Genomic DNA, 23,687 nt, shown 5'->3' with positions numbered 1-23,687 from the left:
TTCCGTCTCGCTTAGCGATCCAGTGTCCGGTTTAAAGAATGTCCGAGTATTTCTCGGGAGGACGGATCTGGGTCATGAAACACAGACGACATTGAGCCAGCCGGAAGTTTCAGGAATCGTTGGAAGAACGCGTTTATCATCGTGTACCTTTTAATTGATATTTCCTCCTCTTACCCCATTCATTCAGTAATTGAGAGGTTTGGGGGAAAACATACATACATACATACATACATTTTTTAAATTTTATTAGGTTATTTTACGACGCTTTATCAACAGCTTAGGTTATTTAGCGTCTGAATGAGATGAAGGTGATAATGCCGGTGAAATGGGTCCGGGGTCCAACACCGAAAGTTACCCAGCATTTGATCATATACATACATACATAACATTACATAACATACATACATACGGGCTATTCCATATGAAATCGATCAGTAAAAAACCTCGCATTTTTTTATACTCTAATGTTTTCCCTATTTATACAAAGTGCTGAGGAGAGTGCATTTTCAAAAATATACTATCGAAAGTCAAACGTTTTTCGTATTATTGACCGACAAATTTAGCGTATTTTATAAAAACAAGCCTCTTTTAGCGCTCAGAACTCTGGAACCATTTACTGCAGAACACTGAACGAGAGCTTATATTTTGGAAGCTGACATTTGGTAGGTTATGTTAAGAAGTAATCCTTATTTTTATTGTACACAGAGAGACAGATAATCTGATTTTACTTACCTTTATGATTTTTGCTAATTTGTAAAAATGTGTATATATATTGAGAAAAAAACCTTGCATTATCAAGGAGGATTCGGCATTGTTTGCTTAGTGGTACGGCAATATGTAAGTTTCGAGGGTATTGAATAAATTATTTTCACACGCCTAGATTTAAACGGCGCAGTACCGCACGCACTGGCCGAGAGCTGAAGAACAGCGAGCGTTGGGCGTCATTGTATTCCTGTGTTTATGAAAACCTGTGATAAAGCTAGCACAGCCATGACTTCTAGACGACACATCACGTGTTTGTCTTCTGGCCTTGCTTACCTCGGCTAGCTCCCGCCTCACAGTCAGCTGGTTAGTTCACGCGCGTAATATTTATTTTCTTTATTTGATATTTTCAATACTTGCTTATCAACATACCATCAGTAAAAAATATGTGTTTATTTGTACTTTCAATGCGGAATGTAACTATATTTTTAAAAAAATATTTTTTTCTTGGTAAAGGCGTCTTAATGAGGAAAAATCTCAATTTATCCATTACAAAAAAATAAGAAAATCTGTTTATATTTTAATATAAACTTTAACTTCTCAGCATCAAAATAAACCATGATTTTGAGCATTGGGTGAAAGGGTTTCGGAGCCACAACAGTTTAAAGTTGCTAATTTTACGAAAATACGACAAATTTAAATATTATTAATTTAAACAATATTAAGTTCTGATGCCTCCAACATTGCACGAAGCATTATATCACAGTTGTTTAAGGACAGAAAAAGTTTCATTGCATTTAAAAATTGCAATGCTAATTTTCTCTTTATTTCGGTCGATTTGAGATGGAATAGACCATACATACATACATACATACATACATACATACATACATACATACATACATACATACATACAAAGTCCATACCTGTGGAGTACCGGTCAGCGCTTCTGGCCGCGAACCCAGGTGGCCCGGGTTCGAATCCCGGTCGGGGCATGTTACCTGGTTGAGGTCCAATACGAGCAAATGCTGGGTAACTTTAGGTGCTGGATCCCGGACCCCGGACTCATTTCACCGGCATTATCACCTTCATTTAATTCAGACGCTAAATAATCACCTAGATGTTCATACAGTGTCGTAAAATAACACAATATAATAATAATAATAATAATAATAATAATAATAATAATAATACATACATACTGGCTTTTAAGGAACCCGGAGGTTCATTGCCGCCCTCACATAAGCCCGCCATTGGTCTCTATCCTGAGCAAGACCAATCCAGTCCCTACCATCACATCCCACCTCCCTCAAATCCATTTTAATATTATCCTCCCATCTACGTCTCGGCCTCCCCAAAGGTCTTATCCCCTCTGGCCTCCCAACTAACACTCTATATGCATTTCTGGATTCGCCCATACATGCTACATGCCCTGCCCATCTCAAACGTTTGGATTTAATGTTCCTAATTATGTCAGGTGAAGGATACAATGTGTGCAGCTCTGCGTTGTGTAACTTTCTCCATTCTCCTGTAACTTCATCCCTCTTAGCCCCAAATATTTTTCTAAGAACCTTATTCTCAAAAACCCTCAATCTCTGTTCCTCTCTCCTATAATAATAATAATAATAATAATAATAATAATAATAATACATACATACATACATACATACATACATACTGTACATTACAGTATTACAGTATTTCTGCTTCAACGAAAGTGAAAACATGTTTTTCCGTGAAAAACATAAAATTCGAAGTTTTACAGCATAAATTTGCTATACTTTCTCTTACACTTCGTATGAGAAAGTGAAACATTCAACACTAAAATGAAATAAAGTGATTTACAGTGCCAAACAACGTCGAGCAGCTGCCGGAATATGTTAAACGCGGTATGTTTCTGGCTTTTAAGGTTAACAGTTTTGAAGGGTCGTAGAGCTAATTGCATGCATTCACCTCCCGCTGCGGTGGTTGGACGTCTTATTGTCTCTAGAAACAGATGAAGGCCCCCACGCTCGGCGCCGGGCGGCGGTCCGACTCAAAGACCAACACTTTAGGGTCCCTTCTCCTATCTAGGAGTGGCTACAATTCCACCATAAGGCTCTCGCCCTCTGCAGATGAAAGTATAAGCTGATAGCTGCAACATCAATTACGTCCTGTCAACCGAGATGCAGTTGGCTATGACTAATGGCGGCTCTTCGGAGCAGAGCCAGATATGAATGCCCCCGCAGCAAAACACCCCCGTTAATTATTTTCGATTGAAAAAATAAATTGTTCACTTTGGAATACTCATTGTGAATCTTTGTATACATTGATCGGTGAGGTAACCAAACAATTGATGGTTAGCACGGAATTAAAGCACGGACAGATAATTTTCGCCTCGTTGTTTTCGGTTTGAAATGAAATAACAAAATTCGAACGGTTGATTAAATATATAACCAAGTTCCAGCTGCCTCCATCTATATAAACTACAGCTAGTGTCACGGATGATCGCTTAGGTAAAGAATTAATGCCCCGGTCTGTTTCTAGTCCGCGGTAGACGGGAACTTCGAAACGAACATCCAAAGCAAACATTCTCAATTCAATTTTTAAGGTTAATGCGGGATTGCTGTGAAAACACTACATCACAGCCAAATATTATTCTCTCAATTCTATATTACCTTTGCTGTTCTCTCCGCTCTAAAAACACCTCCGTCACACTCGACCTGCTCTATGATACAACAAAGAGAATTCAGCGGAAAAGCGACTCAAGCCGCTTAAACCCTGATTCACAATAAACCGGGAACGAAAACGAGAACCAGAACGGGAATATTGTTAAGGGGATACGGTAGCCTAAGTGTGCAATGCTGATTTTAAGTGTTTATTTCTCCGAAACTATAAAAGGTGTTATTTTCAAATTTTTACATGTTACTCTACATCATACATGTCAAAAACGAGACACTGAAAGTGCAGTGTATGTGCGCGGATCGCCGGTCTGTGCAGATTGCGTCATTCACGTATTGCTCTTACCAGTTCTTAGCGGGAGGGATGTACAAGAATCTATTCTGCGCTTCTTGTGTTCAATTAAATTGACATTTGGACATTATAAGCATACTTAGCAGAAGGAAAAAAACACAATTATTGTAAGTGTCTATATTTGACAATAATTGTAACACAAGAAACAATAGACTTACTCATTTACAATTCACAATGCAGTCGTTTGTAAAGAATCATTTATTTACATGATTTGTATTCAGTATTTGAAGAAACTATAAATATTGCAGTAATTTCGAAACAACAAAAAACGAACATATATTTCATTTTACGTAGTAGGTACTGATTATTTCAAAGTAATACTCTTTCATTGTTGTTTCATTGGGACCATTGGTGCCCAAATGCTAAGAAAGAAAATATTTTACTCCCAATTACATGCAATAGGGCATTGTGAGGCTTTTACACTGGAATCATTTCCTTGCTGTATATTAATATAAATTCACATTCTTACTAATAAATTCGATAAATTAAGCTTGAATTTAAATTTATATACAGTTTATTTGGAAAACGTTGAGAGCAAGTATTAGCAAGTTGGGAGCGTTAAAATATTGAGTTAAAAGAGTACTTCACAAGCTGTGAAGCGAGGACATTTTCTTTATGCCAGGTTTAAATATTTATTAACGTAAGTATATTAAGATAATATAGTAACGTGAGGTGGAAAATTCGCCATTATGTATTATTTTTCCAGAAATATTTTCCGCATTACAAATGGTTGCTTTTTTCCTTCCCTTACAACCTCAAGAGCCTCACATGTATTACTCACTATATTCTCATCACTTATCAGCTTATCAAATAAAATTGTAAGTCGTCTAACCATTGATGGCTGTGTTAGTACAGACTCCGAAACAACATCATTTTCATGTTTGGTTTGCCGTGAGAGTACTAATTAAGAAATAAGAGCTGGCGAATATCATATTTTGAGAACTTTACTAATATGATTTAAATTATCACATCACTATTAGGTCCACATGATATGATGAAAGCCTTTCATTTTAAAATAATTACTATTGGCTGAGGAAAACATCATAACAGTTATGTTGTATGATTCGTGATTTCTCTTCTTCGTTATGTCTGCGGACTCCTCACTTTATTTTCCATAACGCATTCACAGTCACAGCTCAATGAGCACCCGTACTGATGTGTGTTACTGAAACAAAAGCTGATCTGCTATACTTCGCACGAAAACATGACGACCTTCCCTCATCCCCTTCACCAGTTAACTGCAGGCACGCGCAAGGGATAAACCCTTAGCCGAGTTGCCAATTCTTGAAGTCATCGTGATTTGCGAACGTTTTCCAAACTGTGTTCCGTGAAACCGCGATTTTCAGAAAGACTATATTATCTTTGTAAATATACCTAATTTATAATTACTAAAACAAAATTGGTATAAAAATGAACAAACTTATTTCAAAAACACTTTATATTTATATTTTCACTAACATGTTTTGCTTAAATAAACAAAAAAATGCAGACTTCTATAATAAATGTTAAATTATCATGTTATTGAAGTTCCAGAATTTTATACTTAATTAAGAATGTTGCGCTGGTAAAATTTTCTGAAACTGTGATCATTGAATAGTTATAGAATTTATAGTACAAAAGAGTAAAGTTAGATTTTATCAGCTTCGCCTTGGGTAATAATTTCCATGAATGCATAAAATCTGTTTACTCTAGTGTGCTATAAAATATTTTATTCATTACTGGTATGTAAATTTAATTTTAAATTGTAGGGCTTTTCTTTGTAATGTCTTGTTGGCGAAGAAGTTCATATGTATTCATTTTACTATTGCTAATATGTTGGTTGTCATGCAGAGAGTGATTTAAAAACATTTAATTCACTGCTGTGAGTTAGAAAACTTTTAAGCACTGCTGTGAATAATGTCATTATTTAGGTTGCTAAGGACGGTGTTGCTGTTGGCGATATCTCTTTCACATATTGTTCGGCGAAGTAAATCACGTATAAAATCGTCTATCGTACCGAATTATGTTTTAATTTGTTTATTTTCTCCTTAGTTGGTGAACCGTAATTCTTAATTTCTATGCCATATATCCAACTCCGCCGGTTGCGTCCGATGTTAACTGGTTAAGATTTATACTTATTAAACTGCCTGAACTTTCGATTACTTAATGGATAGAATTTCTAACGTTAGACACAATTTTAACACTTTGTTTTCTTAGCTACGCTCCTCTGCAAATAAGATATTCTGTTTTCTTCGACGGTGTTATTTGTTCTTGTCGTGATCTTCAGGTGTATCAGGAGGCCTGACTGCAGATCAACTGCTCCAACACTCATTAATCATGGCCGCAATAAATTAGACATATTGAACGGTATAAAACAACACGTCGACAAAGACACTGAGAATGGTTGAAACCCAACAGGTAGAGGCAATGACTGCTAGATTTGGCAATGCTGGGATCTATTGTATTTCTGCCACGCGGCTAGGGGTTGAGTAGAGGATGGGGATTTATGAGGGATTACCAATTCCAAGAAGAGAGGCCGTCATGTTTCCGAGCCAAGTATACTATAGGTACTGTACAGCCCTGTCGCGTTCCCCTCCAAGCCGATTCACTCCCTCCAGGTAGGGGTATAGGAACTGCACGTTGCACGCAGACCAGTGCAAAATGTGCGCGACTGCACAATGTGCAACGTTTTGACATGCGTGCTCTACATGCTTTTAGGATTATATTGGTGGTTAGTTTGTTATATTAACCCGTAGCCTTGAATGTGGGGGATATAGTCTACCCAAGCCATTTTAAAATCCTTCGTTAATTCTGTTATCCGTCACCCAACACAGGATCGCTACTGAGTATCTTCCTGGCAGTTGACTATTCATTGTTAGATGTAACGGTTGTGTTCCTGCAGGTAAGTAATCAGACCCTAAACCGCTTTAATTTCAGGCTCGGGTAGATTATACCCCATGTCCCGGGTAACGTTAGTTTTTCCACATTTATCTAATTTCTTCTCTAAAGGTAAACACGACATCCGCATTGAAGGGCTGTATGCGGGCTGATGATTCGAAGTTCAGTGGTTGGACGCAGAATACTTTGGAAGCTGAAAAAAGTGACTTTAGTGAAAATGACTGTGATACAGATCCAGATACAAATCCAGTGGAGACTGCAGAAATTATGTTTGTCACAACTGCCTAAATTCAATCTAAATATTTGGTACAGGTTTCGTAACAATGGAATTTATTTTGAGGTTAATTTATGCATTATTGTTTACCGTTCAATGTTCTGATATTCAATTTTGTTAATGATTAGGTTATGTGCTTCCATTCTTGGTTTATTAACAGTGTGTAAAACAGTGTCGAGGAATTTCTCAAAATACAAATTTGTTGGCAGTAAAGCCTTTCTATACACACAAAAAATACACACACATATATATATATATATATGTTTTGTTTTTATTTATGAAATATTATCTCATGTGCCTCCAAACTTAATTTCATTGCCATATGTCACATAGACTCGAAAATAGCGCCTGGTTTTTACAACTGAGTAAAAAATGCCCCACATCCAAGACAGCGTGACAAAAAATAATATGTCCCAGGTTACGGGTTAAGTGCTATAATTGAGTTTTAAGAAAATTGCATTCAAATGAAAGAATAAAAAAAGCAAACAAAAAAATTATACAAATCTAAGTGACACAAATTTGTGTGCACTCAAAGTTGGGTTTCTGGCGTCTTGTCAGCCCATTTGAATTGCGTGGATATAAAGGGGAAGAGTTGTGACGGAGTCGTTTGCAGTTCCTGGGTAGCTCAGTCAGTAGATAATAGATTGAATAACACTGCTCTACCAAAAGATGATGCTTCTCGATTGCAGGGGACTTGCTCCGCGTGTTCCATCTACAGTAAGTAGGAGAAGAATGAGTTTCTACTAAATCGACGGAGCAGTGTACTGAAATTGGGCATGTATAAACATGTATAGTCAGCTCATAAAATAAATTAGTGTATTCTTCTGCAAGACACTGTTTTATACAGGGACATCACTTTATTTTTACCAACATTTTTAACATTAACCTGGCTATACTCGGAAACACTGTAACCCCGTTCCATTACAGGAGTTTGGTGTTACTAGTGCAATATTTAAACAAATCATTTTACTAGCTATAGGAGGAGAGAAAAGTAGTGTATCCATTTATGTTACAGGAAAATACGATATTAGGATTTTCAGTTTTATCATTACTTTTACGATATTTTATCAAAATACAGTAGAGTAGTAACATTTCTTTTCCACTAACTCAACTCCTCAGGCGGTTTTATTCATTATAAATGGCTACTATATTCAGCATATTACCGTACTTTCGGTAACTCTAATCGTCTGTTCTGCTCAGTCCACACAGATAAAGTTATTCAGTCATGCTACACACAGTACCTGTGCGAAATATTCAGGAGCAGGTATTTACGGAGATCGCGAAAATCACGACATAGGCCTGATAGGCTAGATATACAATAGATTTCTACTAATCTTTACGAATTAAGTGATTCTGATTAATAATATGCGGATAAAACAATAACGACGAATCGCGAAATAGAGTTCTAATAGCGAAATGTGAACACATTCGCGAATTATTATTATTGTGTCGTTTTATAGCGAATTTCATATTCTGAGTTCTTTTTTCGGACTTTTTTTCATTTGAATTTGTTGCACATTCAAGTAGGCTACATTACATGGTATTCCAGGTGTTCTAATTACAATAGTCAACTCAAAACACTAAGAATTCAACATTTCACTTATAATTTGAAAGTATTATTTGAGGGCTGCAAGTTTTTTCCCCGTTTTTAACGAATGTGTGTTAAATACAGTCTCAATCCAACAAATATTGTCTATTGGCCATACCTCACCTTTACCAGAATCCAATGAATCTTTAATGTTAATTACTTGGAAGGTAATATTCATACTGAGTTTATACTCCAATTTCAAAATAGTTGTATTTTCTAAAATTTCCATTAATATCCAACAAGAGTACAAATCAATCTCCAACAATCTCCGCCGACACCAAAATTAAAAAATACAAATGATAAAATTAATGTCCGTAAATACCTGCCCCTGGATATAAGCTTTAATAATATAGGCTGTCCCTTCTATGGAAAACGCAACCATATTTCTGAAACACACTATACTCTGCACTATTTACTTCACTGCTAGCAGACTTCGTTTGCTACAGCAGCGGCCGTAAGTTTGTGTGGCTGACAGGAGCAAGAACATTAGTGAAAGGGGTGGGAGTCAAGTACATTCAGATACGCAGGTACAATAAAAATGCAAGTAAAAATAAAGTGATGTCCCTGTATAAGAAAATTGTTTGTAAAATAAGAGACACATAATTGTTTATTATTTTTAGAAATAAACAAGCATATATGGTAAATTATACATATTATAAACAAACCATTACAAGACTTCAACAATAATAAAAAAACAATAACCTCTGTTTAAACATAGAAAACAATAAATGTTAGGACTGTAACATTCAAGAGTCCTCTTTCAATTCATTAAGCCTGTAACGAATTATTTTGTAGGCTACATTTTTACATTTTTAAACGAATGATGTTTTCCTTCTTTCGGATAAACTCCTTTCAATGTAACACAAAGTTACTGCTGTACACATAAAATGGGATTAATCAATGTGTGTATTGGCATGACTAGTCCACCAAAACAAGCACAACTTCACTAATACGTAATTGAGTCAGGTGAAGTGAGTGGTTGTGTTGTTAATGATTTAGTTATTCTTTACACCTGTAACTTCATCCCTTTTACCCCCGAATATTTCCCTAAGCATCTTATTCTCTAACACCCTTAACTTCTGTTCCTCTCTCAAAGTGAGAGTGCAAGTTTCACAACTATACAGAACAACCGGTAATATAACTGTTTTATAAATTCTAACTTTCATGTTTTTGGAGAGGAGACTGGATGACAAAAGCTTCTCAATCGAATAATAACAGGCATTTCCCATATTTATTTTGCGTTTAATTTCCTTCCGAGTGTTATTTATATTTGTTACTGCTGCTCTAAGATATTTGAACTTTCTCATGTTTTGAAAGGACAAATTTTCAATTTTTATTTCTCTATTCCGTACTATGTTCTGGTGGCCACCGACGTAGCTCTGTCGGCTATGGCGCTTGTCTACCGATCAGAAGTTGCGCTCGGGCGCGGGTTCGATTCCCGCTTGGGCTAATTACCTGGTTCGGTTTTTCCGAGGTTTTCCCCAACTCTAAGGCAAATTTCAGGTAATCTGTGGCGAATCCTTGGCCTCATCTCGCCAAATATCATCTCACTATCTCCAATCTCATCGATGCTAAATAACCTCGTAGTTGATATAGCGTCGTTAAATAATCAAGTAAAAAAAAACTGTGTTGTGTTCACGAGACATAATCATACTTATAATTTGCATTTTCGAGATTTACCCCCAAACCTGTCTCTTTCCTTGCTTGAAGTAAATTTCCCGTTTTTTTTCCTAATAGTATTATGGGGATTTTCTTTCAACATTCACGTCATCAGCATAGACAGGAAGCTCATGTAACCCGTTCAATTCCAAACTCTCTCTGTTATCCTGGACTTCCCTAAGGGCATATTCTAGAGCAAAGTTAAGAAGTAAATGTGATATTGCATCTCCTTGCTTTAGCCCGCAGTAAATTGGAAAAGCATTAGAAACTGGTCTATACGGACTCTGCTGTACGTTTCAATGAGACACATTTTAATTAGTTGAACTAGTTTCTTGGGAATAAAAAATTCAATTAGAACATTATATAAAACGTCTCTCTTAACTAAGTCATATGCCTTTTTTAAATCTATGAATAATTGATGTACTGTACCCTTATACCCCCATTTTTTCTCCAATATCTATATCTATATATAAGAAGAGTTAGTAGTAAAAATTATTAAGAACACGTTCAAGAACAACGAAAAAAATTCATGCATCTATTATAACATTTGTAGAAGAGTAATATTTTTAGTAAAGAAAATTGTAAAACAAATATATATAAGCCGAGAAAAATTAGTTTAGGAGTTTGGAACTATAGACCTATTGGACTAGATGAAACTACACACTTCCAGTTTCTTCGAACTCTAATAGGTGATTGGACAGTTCGAACCGCGTGAAAATTGGTGGATGTCTATTTCAGGCCTTAAGAAAATTTTAATAATAAAAATGTGAAATAGTTTATTTTTGTCCAAAGATAACAAAATTCACTTCAGTGTACCTTTAGAGCACAGTAACCAAATGTTACAAAAAATTAACAGCGGTCAAAATATAATTTCGGTGCATAATTTACAGTTACACGTGGCAAGAGCACACTTTGTTTACCCAGGTTAAGGGGAGTGGGTAGTGATGCCTATGCGATTGAAACAGTCCGATACAAAAGTTTAGTTCAATATTTCTAGGGTTTTAGTGCTCAGAGTGGAATAAAAATTTCCATGCTTATACAACCAATCATTCTGCATTCAGTGGTATAAAAGACAACTAAATAGTTCCGTATTCGAGTGCAAAATAAAGGCCCTAACCGATAACCTCTTTTTCCACTTTGCTAAGTGTACCTCATTCTTCAGGTGCACATTACTTGCTACAATCTTGACTAATATACTTTGTATTTTGTTAAATTATCAAGTAATGTATATTGTAAATTCTAAAGCAAAATTTAGTTAAATACTTCACCCCTAGTGAAACTGAAAAAATATTGAACTTTGTTTAAAAATTTTTACAATTTTTTTCAATGCGTATATATTTTTTTCTCGTGTTATATGTGTCACATTCTTAAACCCGCAGGTCTACTGTGTAGAACACAGACTGCAGAAAACACTGCAAAAATTTCATGTAAATTGATTCAGTAGTTTCAGAGAAAAATGCACTTGTTTGAAAAATGTCAACTTATGGAAAATTGCATTTAAAAAGGAATGAAGTATGAATTAGATGCACCGCCAAATTTAAGGAGATCATTTAAAGGGCATATCTGAAGAAATAACCCCCACAAATTTATATTATTTTAAAGAGGAAGTTTTGTACTCTTTTTTTTTTAACACAAAATAAAAAAATCGAATTTTTCACCTCTAATCACTACCTGGTTCCCTTAAAATCTGCCATGGTACATTTTTCTACAAGGATAGCATCCATACCTCTGCAAAGAATTACTTAACGCCTAAAAAGACTGCACTTATTCCGTTCTACATCTAAACGAAAGTATCCTATCATCTCATGCTATATTTGTTTGCCTTTCGGCGCTGTTGTGTTTAGGGTTTGCATTTGTTTGTTTGTCGGTGCTGTTAGGTTAAATACAGCAAAATGGAGAAGAAAAAGCAAAAAAGTAATATATTCCATTTCATAAACGCAAAAAGAAGATCACCTTTTATAAACGACTTTAGAGTTTTCAGTTCACGCAAATAATTTAATAACTGGTATAATTTCCAGTCACGTTTACTGTTTAAGAGTATTTTAATACATCAGTTATTAATAAATCATAATATAAATAATATAGGGGAAGGTGTTGTACCTTGGGTCATTTTTACATTTAGTTTCTATTTTTACCATATTATGATTATTAGGTTGTCCAAATTATAAAATAAGATGAAGCTACTCTTTGAGATATCATTGGTAATCTTTATTTACGAATTTAATTACTCTGACTATTACACTCTTACTACGTCATACTACTTTTGACCAATAAAACGGTACGAAAGGACGTATTTCAACCAATCATGGCTGCTTATCGCACAATTTTATCGCGTCCCTAGCATTTGTTTAATTTTATCGCGTCCCTAGCATTTGTTTCTTTGTTTAGGTACCAACATTTGAAACTGCGCTGGTCTGGACGTCAAAAATATATATAAAATTACAAACCACTCCAGTCAATGCACAGCAGCTTCAAATATGACTCGCATTGGCATTCAAGAACAAGAATTAATAAAAATCACTGATCATACCTATGCATCTTCTGAAATCCGATTTACAAATAAATGAAGAGCACCATTCGGAAATCCTGAATAAGTTGAATACACCATGTAGGCCTAAATCAACGAGTTCCACTTCTATTACGCACACGTCCAATGTAACATCAATTGAACCACCAACCACATTCAAATTTGAAAATTGTACATTCAATAATTATTCCTTTTAAAATTATTCATGTTTATTTTTTATGTCATCGTCGATAACACTTGTCGTCTAACACTTGTGTATATTAGTTAGGTTATGTTATAGCTTCTGCTCTGAGAGGATAAAAAGAACTTCTGCTATATGATATTATGGATAGCCACGTATCAGAGATTGTTTAATATTAAGATTTATTGAATAGTAATCATTACAGTGTCTGTATAAAGACACTACTGCCATCTAGCATGCATCTATCGTAATATTTGTAATGTTGAGATGGTACAATAATACATTTGAAGACAGTTGTATTTTCGTAAGTCAATTAATATTTTATTGCATTGGAGTACTTCGTTACTTCTAATCTTTGTATACTTTCTTCTAATCGTGTAATAGTCAATTAAATCCCACTCGAGTTTTGATTTTCTCTAGATAAATCAGAACGTCTAGTGAGATTACTGTTGATAATTTTTATATTCAATTAAATGTATACAAGTATAATGGACCAAGGTACAACACGAGGTTGTACCTTGGGTCACCCGATGTTGTGCCTTAGGTCACATTATAAATTTAGCCTACAAGAAAAGAAACAATAATACAAATTGTGGATGAACTTAAATATGAATGCAAAGTGTACAGTGTACCTAAAAATCACGAAACTTCTGGAATATAATAGGAAACAAATTAAAGATACAATTCCTTTGCAACATGTTCATGCAATAATGCATTTTAAGCAGATAACAAACACAAAATCGATCTACTTAACATCATAACTACTGAAATCAACTGCGAATTGTAGTTGGGAAGTTTGTGTCTTAGATGAACCTTGTTGGTAGAGAGGTGGTAGCTTCATGACTATGTCACTTAAAGGCACACTATATTCATCATCTTTCGCCATAACAAACTTGGAGTCAGGAAGTTTTTTCAGAAATTGGACTTCCTGACTCCAACAAGTTTCTGTTGTGTCCGTTAGTATTAAATTAACTAATAATTTATAATTATTTGTACACTTCTGCTCATCATCAGTTCAATGTTGTACCTTGGGTCGACCCAAGGTACAACGCTTCAAGTGGACCGAGGTACAACTACTGTTCATTGTGAACGGAACATCATGTTTCAAAAGTTAGGTTATATTCTAACAATAATCTAATATAACATTCGAACAAGAAAGAAGCAAAGATCTTACCTTACTATTGGAAATGTCTTGAATTATAACACAGCCCCGTAAAAAAAATTAAAAACACACTACAAATAAAATACTTTCTGAAATCAAAAACAAATTTCTTCACATAGAAAGCAAACCACTGTATCTGAAGATCACCAAGCGTTGTGAGAGGACTCTTGTGTACAAATATGTAACTTGATTGTAATATTTCATTTTTCAAAACACATATGGCAGAGAAATGATGAATGACCCAAGGTACAACTGACCCAAGGTACAACACCTTCCCCTACATTTGGCAACGCTGTTGCCAAGATGTAGACGCATGCATTTCCTTATCTTTTCCCCCGTAACATGCTTCAAGAGAGGTGATGTGTTTGTGTTTATACTATTGTCAGCCTTAGGTTGATCCTGATAATAAGTGGTTCTGTTCGCTTATCATTGGCAGACTGATTCCTCGGACTGACTCTGTAGTAATGCACTTTTTTAATTATATAGTCCCGAAATAGAAACAAACTTTTAAGTGTATATTTCATTTTTGTTTACATTAAGTGATTTACGACGTAAAGTTGAGTACAAATAGTTATTGGAAAACCTCGAAAGGACTGTGGATATAATTAATTTAGTTACGTTCATCAGCGGACGTCACCTCAGAAGAATGTCTGTTGCACAACACAATACACATCCTGAGAATGAGTCAGTTCTCGACGACAACTTGTTGCAAATAGTGCAGAATAAGTACCAATCACCATCTTCGTCCGCGGATGAACACAGTTTCGATTGATGAAGGATGGCAGGAGCGGAGAAAAATTCTCTCCGGCACCGGGACTCAAACCCGGGTATTCAGCTCTACGTTCTGACGCTTTATCCACTAAGTCACATCGGATTCCAGTTCCGATGCCGGATTGAATCCTCTCAGTCTAAGTTCCACCTCTTAGTTTCCCTTCTATGGAGAGAATTTTAAATAAATCTAAGCCAGTCTGGTGTGTTATACAATGGTAACGTTTTATGCCCTCACTTATTTCCAGCTCTCTTAATAACACGTTACTCCACCTAGTAGACTTTTTTAATGTCGTATTGCGAGTCCCGTATGTTAGGCTACTACAGATACCAGTTGCTTTATGTCCAGACTCATTTCTTTTATATAATTTCTTCATGAAACGAGAGATGTACAATGTCGATATCTGACGCCTACTTAGAGTACGAAACAGCTGACCAGAATAAACCAAAGAGGAAAACAAAACGTGAAGCAGATACAAAATACTGCGGACTAAGGATTAGGGAAACAGCTGGAAGTGTCTGAGGTCAGGAGTATAGACAAGACTAATAGAGGAAATGCAAGTGAAGACATGAGAAGAACGAGTGAAGGAATGAAGCGACTACCAGATATTAGTGATTGTGAGGACTGAATAGATAGGGCTTTTGAGAGGTTATTATCGAAGAAGAAAAGTGCTAAAAAGTGAGTGCGAGAAAGTTAGGGGTGGCAATAGTGTAAGAAAAGGAACAGAGAAAACAGTGTTAAGTGTAAGAAGATAGTGTAAGAGTTTAATAAGATACACTATCAAACAATGAATACAAGAGAATTAAAGTGAAAAAAAAGAAAACATCTGAACAAATGTGAAGTGGAATGAGAGACAAATTGCAAGTGCAATTAAGTGAATTAGATATTTCGTGTTTTTCAATGTTATGGGTTGGGAGTAGTATCAGAGGTACTATAACTGTAGGAGTATTATAGAAATAAATACAGGATATTTCAAAAATACGGGGCATAATTTCAGGTATGTATTTCCCACATGTAGACAATCAAAATAGTTCATTACAATATGTGTCCGGAAATGCTTCATTTCCGAGTTATGGCCTTCACAACATTGAAATTCACCGGAACGTTTTTCTTTCCGCAGGTCATTGTCTTTACAGAAGATGTTCAAAATGTCCACCTCCTGCTTGAATACAGACCTCACATCGATGTCTCATTGACCTGCGAACACGATCCCTAATTCCAGGAGTATTGCGTATGTCCTCAGAACATGCCACAATTCGATTCCGAAGGGATTCCAAATCAGGCACCGGAGACGAATAAACCAATGATTTTAAATGGCCCCACAAGTAGAACTTGAGAGGGTTCAGATCAGGTGTACTTCTGTACTTTTGGAGTTGTAGATCTTGGTCGTCCCCTTCCCAAACCAGGAGAGTTAAATTTTCCATACTCGCACAGACGGTAATGGAGACGTACAAATGTCTTCCGATCTGGACATAGTCGCTGTGGGTACCTCTCCTGGTACAAACGACGAGCCAGCGCAGCATTGCCGTCCGCCTTACCGTACATGAAGTGTATCTCTGCCAGCTCTTGATTTGAATACATGTCGCACAGTCTAACGCCTACACAACACTGAATGTAACCTTCGCCTCGGAATGAACTGTCAGAGTGCCCTCTTAATGTCTCCTTTGACGGCAACGACCTGCGGAAAGAAAAACGTTCCGGTGAATGTCAATGTTGTGAAGGCCATAACTCGGAAATGAAGCATTTCCGGACACATGTTGTAATGAACTATTTTGATTGTCTACACGTGGGAAATATATACCTGAAATTATGCCCCGTATTTTTTAAACATCCTGTATATGGAAAGAGATAATAAAATAGGAAATTTAGGAGTGAAGCGAAAAGAAAGAGATAAATATGTAAATAAACAGAGGATAGGAAAAAAATAAGTGATGTAAAATAGAGTAAACGGAAGAGTCAGCAACTAATGAGGAGAAAATAGCGGGAAAACAATATTTAAGAGTAGGTAGGATTTGAGGGTAGAGAAGAAAATAAATAAATAACGCAAATTATTAAGGAAGGAGTATGCAATATTTAATAGGTGAGCGAGAAATGGAAGGGAGACAGTCTAGGTAGGAGGCAGAGAATAGAAGAGGATAGAGGGGGGAAGGACATATAGCAATTCAGTCATAACAGAACATTAGAAAGTAATCAGGAAATTCTCGGCAAAGAATACATTAATAGAAAAGAGTTATATGTATTAAAGAGATGGTGGATCGAAAAACAGAAATGTGAAGGTCCACCATAACTGTGAATTGTAAAGTTGACTGACAAATATCATATTATATCATCATATAATTTCTTCATGCTTGAAATAACTTCTCTCCTGTTGTATTTCCTGTAAGTGCAATGACATCGAGCAAAATATTCTTATACACAGATATCCTTCCTAACTCCGCGGGTGAAAATTACCAATTCTACTATATCTATATCTGTGTTTCCACCTAAAGCGAGAGATTAGACCACGGTTCATGCATCTTTGATTTTATTTCTCGTTCAGCTAGTGTATCAATATCCCTTATCCTCCTTTGCTTTGTTCGTGTGGATAATTTCATACTGTCAAAAACATCAGATTATTCGGGACAAATTTTGTTAACAACTTTATTCAGACATATTTTAATGAACTGTTCTCCATTATATCACTTCAATGATTTTGCGATTTCCGAAGCAATAATACAGGGACATCATTTTATTTTTATTTCAATTTTTATTGTACCGGAGTTTTTGAATGTACTTCACTCCCACCCCCTCTACTAGTGAACTTCCAACTATTCTCCTCACAGAACCAAGCGTATACAGTCAAAGTCGCCTTAAGGTCGTAGTAAACACAAACAGTATTGAGTTAGTGAATATAGTACATTCCAGAAATATGTTCGCGTTTTCAGTATTGAATCATATTTTCGCACACGTACTGTCGTCCGTTTCCCTACGTCGCATCCCGATTTCCCCCACCCGCAACTGTTTAAAATAACTTAAATAAAAGTAATTAACTGCCACGTGATTTCCCCCCTTTCTACGACCCTGCTACATAACCACTTGGACGGACAGAAGATAGTATTTCTGAGTAATGTTATATGTGCGGGTCGGGCAGAAGTGAAGATTGAATTTACAGTAAGTAAGATACTCTTTTATATAATAGGTATAGAATTATTTCAACATGAGTTACTAGTACGAAGGACGAAACTGGTAATTGGAATTAGATGCAATAGTCTATAGTGCGATAATATGCACAAAAGAACTGAAGCCTGTATCTAAATGAACGGCCACCATTTTCAAAAATGTTTAAATATCCATATTATGGAATATATACGTCACTGTGTACGTTAACAGAAAAACCACAATTTCAAGTCACACAGAGATTGTGTGCACTCGATGTGGGTCTATGGCGTCTTATCAGCCCACCCGAGTTGTGTGGATATAAAAGGGAAAAGTTGAGACGGTGTCGGGTGGAGTTCCCGGGTAGCTCAGTTGGAAAGAGCGCTGGTACGTTCAACCAGAGGTTCCGGGATCGATACCCGGCCCCGGAACAATTTTTCCTTGAAATTATTCAAATCTACTTTACAGGGAGCCTTACCTGAAAGACTAGATTTGCATTCTCTATACTGTTCGCTAATGTGCTGTAGACAGTATAATATACACTGCATAATGAATACGTTCGCATGAATAACTCAGTTCGTGAGTAAAAACACTTATTGTTAATACTGTACTGTCTTTTGATTAAACAAAAACTTAATGAAAATTATCAAATTCAAAATTACGATATCTCCTAGTTTACGTAAACGGATAAACTACTTTTCTTCCCTCCTATACCTAGTAAAGTGATTTGTTTGTATTTTACGCCAGTATCATCGAACTTCAATCGTGGAAGGGGGTAGCAAACGGTATTTCCGGCTCTGAACCATTAATCCAAAGGTATAGCCAGGGTAATATTAAAAATGTTAGTAAAAATAAAATGATGTCCCTGTATAACTTGCATGCAGCTCCCTTTGACTTACAGCTTCTTTCATCATATTTTAGTACCGGAAGTGTTATTTGAATTTAGTTTTTTTATGTTTTAATTGTTTCGCTCCGTCAAGCTATACGAAAAAAAATATGGTTATACTTATTTTCTATTGTATACATTTTCGTTTACAATTACATTGGATATGTCCTTGCTTACGTATGATTTAGTGATAATCTTATGACGTGTCTTAATGTCGCTAGATGTTTGATTTATAAGTGCATATTAGAGTTTTAGGACGTAAGAGGCGTCTACATTGTCACCGTATGCACAACAAATACCGTTTCTCCCTTTCTTCTTTAAACAAACCTTTCCGAAAAGACATGAAAGGTGTTGAGCAATCTAAATCTGATCAGGTAAACCGCCACTGATAGACGCCTGTGTACTGGAGTTGTAGGGGAATTGGATGGAAGGGAGTGAACCAAAGACAGTTAACTGCGCTGCCCCTGCGACGTCACTATTTCTAGTGATCGCGATGACATTTTTTCCAATCCCTGCTTTCAGGCTTTAGGCACAGAAAGATGTGTAAACATTAGAAATCTGTGTATATATAAATAAATAATAATTATTAATATTATTATTGAATGATTTCAAGGGAAAAATTGTTCCGGGGCCGGGTATCGATCCCGGGACCTCTGGTTGAACGTACCAGCGCTCTACCTCTGAGCTACCCGGGAACTCCACCCGACACCGTCTCAACTTTTCCCTTTATATCCACACAACTCGCGTGGGCTGACGAAACGTTAGAGACCCACAACGAAATTATTGAAATTATTCAAATCTGCTTTACAGGGAGCTTCACCTGAAAGACTAGATTTGAATATTATTATTGTTTTGTATATTGGTTTTCGATGCATCATTTTGCTGTATAACTCCAAAGTACATACAGGGTTATTAAATAACCGACTAAAAAGACGCGTCGAGTCTGATTCTCTAACAGTGATGGTAAAACGCCTGTGGTGAACATTATTATTTTGCAGGAAGGTTAATTGTATTCAATAACACTGACGTGGTAAGACAGGTTCTAAAAGCTACAAATACAATAGAGTCGTCGGGGAACATGTTGCCCGAGCACAGTCTAACACTTTAAATTAGAGTTGTAATCAGCAATTGGCTTTGACAGGTTGTGGTTCGGGAGATGAAGATCATAGACATTTCTGTAATTATCTGTCAATCACTCCGTGGAATGTGGCTCCGTTGCAGCTTTCACGCCGCCTTTTTGTACAACTGTCTTGTTTAATCTCAATTGTAGTTATTGTACATCAACAAAGAGGTGGCTGCTTTCCTGATTCACCGTTTCTAAAAGGCGTTTTGTCAAGAGCCTCCCGGCACGGTGCGGTTTTTATAAGCATTTTTAATGAATTGAAAGCTTCCATCCGCTTCAACTTGCCTGTCCATGTTGCGTGTCTGGACAACTGCATCCTAGTGGGATTCACGAATGAATATTGACTGTACACTCTGGCAGGTGACTGCGGTGGTCCTTGCGTAAGAATACTTTCCAAATAGGTCTGTTCAGATTACGAGATTTTATATGGCCACAATGATGAAATGTCGCAAGTAATTTGCCAGATTAACGAGTTGGTTACTTTGAACCAACATAATCAGTCTGCATACAAGCACAACCGGATCACTAACAAGAGACACCTACTTCCCAACAATCCACGACCGACTCAAAAGCCATCACTTCAAACCTACTTTCGTGACAACGCAGTTTCTTTCTGGACATGGGAAATTTGGTACTTACTTCGACAGATTCAACATTCCAGCAGACATCGACTCTACATGCTCCTACCGCGAAGACCTTCACAGTGTGAAACACCTTCTATTTGACTGCCCTATTATTGAAGCAAAGAGATTTCACATAAAGGCACATCTTCTGGAGTGCGACACCGAATACAGGACTCCACTATGTGAAGTAATCAAAAAACCCTGTTGCTACAGACAATTTATAGACTTGCTAAACTTCATCTTTAAAAGACTTTAGATACATATTTCACCATTATGTGTCAAAATAAATAGTATAGATAAGTAGTTTACCCATAACAAAAAAACTAAAACCCTAGCACACCGCTTGGTGAATTAGGGTTCTTTTCAGCGGATATTTAATAATAATACATACATACATACAAACAAACAATTAGAAAGTTCGTACAATTACTACGGAAAACTGTTTCAAATTTGGCACATCAGTGAGTTGGCTATTTCTAACAATCACATCAATATTCTACAGAAAAAGAAAGAAATTCAGAAAATTAATTGAGTTATGACTGAGAACTTGTTGAAATTCACCAGATCAGTGAGATGGATCTTTTGTACCAATCATTCAAATCTACAGACACCCCAAAAAGTCAGAAAATTCACACAGTAACATGAGTTGTATGACTCAGAACTGGTTTAAATTTAGCAAGTCAGTAAGATTGTTATTTTGTAACAACCGTAACAATCTAAAGACTTTACATACTGTCAGACACAACTCTCTGCAATGTTTCTTTAATTCGCCACAAATTCCATTACAACCTGGTCGGGGATCGAACCCGGTCAGCCTACATGGAAGACCAGTGCGCTCTCGCTTGAGCTACAGACGCAGATAAATCTATACCTTATTTTATTTCAAGGACTGCAGTTCGGTGTTCAAATAAGCCACCGAAGTGCACTCCTTGAAATAAAATAAGGTATACCTTCATGTAAGTGCACTTAGATCGCAAGCGAGTTAATCTGTTGATGCGCTCTTAAGCAAGTACAGCCTGCATAAACAGAGTAGGCCTATACTGATTATAAGTAGCTGCTAAGCTAACCTTGCCTGTGGCGGCGTGCATCTGCTTAATCAGCGGTCAGGTTTAGGCGTCACTGGTAGACGAAACTAACGTTGCAGAGCGTTTTTCTCGAGGTACCAATACTCTCGTTTCCCTCTTTAATTCCAGCAACTCTCTACTTTCTATTTGTCTCTTCTACCGTCTGTAATAGGAAAAATAGGCTGTGGCGATATCTGGATACTGATCTACATTCTAAGGGACTTCGAGCTCGTCACTAGAAGATGACTTTATATCTGTCGTCGATTTGCAAAAGGGGACACGTCTAAAATGACAAAGTGTTGGTAAATCGCAAAAAAGCCACAATAGACTTAAAAAATTAAAATGTTCTTTGATCCTGAATGTATGTACCCATAGTGATCTCATTAGAAAAATAAATATATGAACATTTTAATCTGTTAACTTACAAGCAAACGTTCTCATGAGGCAGATAAAAAAGTTAAATTCTTTTCTCCCACCATGTTAATAATGTCAAAAGAAGAGCTCGGTATGGCATAGTTGCGCCCCGCGGTCAATTGGGAGACCTAGGCATGGCATAGTTGCGTCCCGAAGAAATCAGGTAGCAGAATGGACATGGCATAGTTGCGCCCCGAAGAAGTCAGGTAGCAGAATGGACATGGCATAGTTAAGTCCCGATGGGCATAGTACACACGAAAGTGATTGTCATAAAAAAAATAAATTACTTAAAAGTATTGTAGTGGTAGCTGCACTGTAGTCAAGTAGCATATGATCAATTTTGCTATTTAAAATAACCCTTTTTTTCGATCACACACAATAAATGAACTGCATTTTTTGTACATCGATATATTAACCCTACGGTACAGGATTTCGCAAATCAAAACTTAGAACCATTGTGAATTATTACCTCTTTACCCTTTTCACTGAACTTAACATTCATTTTAAATTAACCTCACTATACGCCACAGACGGTGTGAAAAATCACTAATAAAATGTCAAGATTGCTAAGGTCCCATATTCCAACGACTCACTCATTTGAATATGTCAGCTAATACAGTACTGCCAACTTCATGGTGTTCATTTTAACCGTATCGATAATGAATATTAAATAGAATAAGGAATCAATAAGGTTGGTTGATTAAGAGGCTCGAGTTCCCGTAATGTCTTTTTCTCTACCAATTTCATCGGGGAGCAACTATGCCATGCCCCTTTTCTCTCCCAGATGGGAACGGGGCGCAACTATGCCCACAAAACAGGGACCCTTTTTATCTGCTGCATCTTAACTGACCGTGGGGCGCAACCATGCCCTGCCCGAAGTGCTTATACAAATTTTGGCCATTCGACCGCAATTACGAGGGCCGTAAAAAATAAGTTCGCCAGGGGCCGCTAACAAAAAAAAAAAACACAATTTCATTGGAAAAATTTATTGGAACGGAAACAGCAATTGTTGAGCTATTTTTCAACATATTTTCCATCGGAATTGAGACATTTCTCATATCATGGGATCGACAGAGAGAGATGCAGAAGCAATCAAACGCTGATTCCGATCTGAGGCAGCTGACTTCTACGACACAAAATTTGATCCCATAGTATGACAGATGTCTCAATTCCAGTGGGGGATATGTTGAAAAATAGCGCAATAATTGCTGTATCTGTTTCAATAAATATTTCTATGCAATTGTGCTTTTTTCTATAAACGCCCCAGGGAAAATGACTTTCTGGACAGCCTCGTAATAGCAGTCGAGTGGTCAAAGTTTGTGTAAGCACTTCTTTTGACATTATTAACATGGTGGAAGAAAAACATTTAACATTTTTATCTGCCCCCATCAGAACCTTTGCTTGTTACTTAAAGTTTTTGCGATTTTCCAACACTTTGTTATTTTGGATATGTCCTCTTTTGCAAATCGACGACAGATATGCAGGGTCCAGAAAGAATGTGCTCCTGTCAGCTTCGTATTCATGAATGCCACTCGGGCTATCCACAGTCACAGTATATAGAATGTACAATGGACCTAAAAGCCATAAGTGCGATTCCGGATCCAGCCCTCATGAAATCAATCAATCAATCAATCAATCAAACTCTGCCCGTGAGTCACACGTCGTAAAGTTTCTACGGTAGCTGCTGATTA

The sequence above is a fragment of the Periplaneta americana genome, chromosome 10 (genome assembly GCF_040183065.1).
Source record: "Periplaneta americana isolate PAMFEO1 chromosome 10, P.americana_PAMFEO1_priV1, whole genome shotgun sequence".
Classification (NCBI taxonomy): Eukaryota; Metazoa; Arthropoda; class Insecta; order Blattodea; family Blattidae; genus Periplaneta; species Periplaneta americana.
The sequence above is the reverse complement of the archived record's forward strand: the minus strand, read 5'-3'. Positions refer to the sequence as shown.